Below are 1,015 nucleotides of genomic sequence, written 5' to 3' on the forward strand. Positions count from 1 at the left end.
TCTCTCTCTCTCTCTCTCTCTCTTCAGCACTTCTATGACCTATTTGTATTGCATGTGCCATAAAACTGTAACAGTGGGTAGTTGGCGGGTGCTCTGGTGTTGTTTGCTTCTTCTGTCCTATCAAACAACTATCGTCTTTATCTCCCCTCCTTCTTTTTTATGTTTGTTATTCTCTTGTAACACATCTATTCTCCGGCACTTATATGATCTTATTGTGTTGCAAGTGCGTAAAACTCTTACTAAAACTAAACTAAACATCTATCGTTCTTATCTCTCCTCCTCCTTTTTTGTGTTTGATACTCTGTTGTAGCACCTCTAACCTGCTGCACGTATAGACTTACTTGTGTTGCGAGTGCGGGTAAAACTCTTTAACAAAAACTAAAAAAACAAAATAGCTTGTTGCCGTTGGTCACAGTAACGATTTTGTCTCCCCAGACCCATCAATTTTTGGGCATGTGGAGTTATTGCCTTGAAGCTTGTTCCTTTGCTGTGCTTTCGATGAAAGAATTACCTGTTTGTGTGTGGTTGGCGGGTGCTCTGGTGTGGTTTGCTCCTTCTTTCCTATCGATCATCTATATAATCATTTTCTCCCCTTCTTCTTTTTTATGTTTGTTACTCTCTTGTAACACCTCTAATCCTCTGGGGCTCATATGACCTTATGCAGTTGCGAACGCCGTAAAACCTCTACTAAAACCAAACTAATTACCTGTTTATCTTGAGTACATCTGCAGATATTTGCCATTGAATAAGGTGGGGGGTCGCCTGGTTTCAGAGGTAAACTTAGTGATAAAATGGCCGCCAGGGTTTGGTTATTTAGAAAGCCTCGAGAGTCCGTGGAAACTGACAATTTACCATTTTTTGTGCCTTTAATCAACTTTTTAAAATATTATTCATACTGAAATGGGTTCATATTTGTTTGACTTGTGGTTTATTTTATATGTTTGTTGGTTGGATGGGAAATCTAACAACAATAATCAACCAACAGCTGAACAGAAATACAGTTATGGGGAGTCAA

At 39.0% G+C, this 1,015-nt stretch overlaps 1 protein-coding gene across 1 annotated transcript in view; it reads left to right on the top strand.

Moving 5' to 3' along the window:
- Nucleotides 1-1,015, top strand: part of LOC101858374 (guanine nucleotide exchange factor subunit RIC1) — a 91,351-nt gene that overhangs the window by 42,843 nt on the left and 47,493 nt on the right. The window lies entirely within an intron of this gene.

Source organism: Aplysia californica, unplaced genomic scaffold, assembly GCF_000002075.1.
Source record: "Aplysia californica isolate F4 #8 unplaced genomic scaffold, AplCal3.0 scaffold01073, whole genome shotgun sequence".
NCBI lineage: Eukaryota > Metazoa > Mollusca > Gastropoda > Aplysiida > Aplysiidae > Aplysia > Aplysia californica.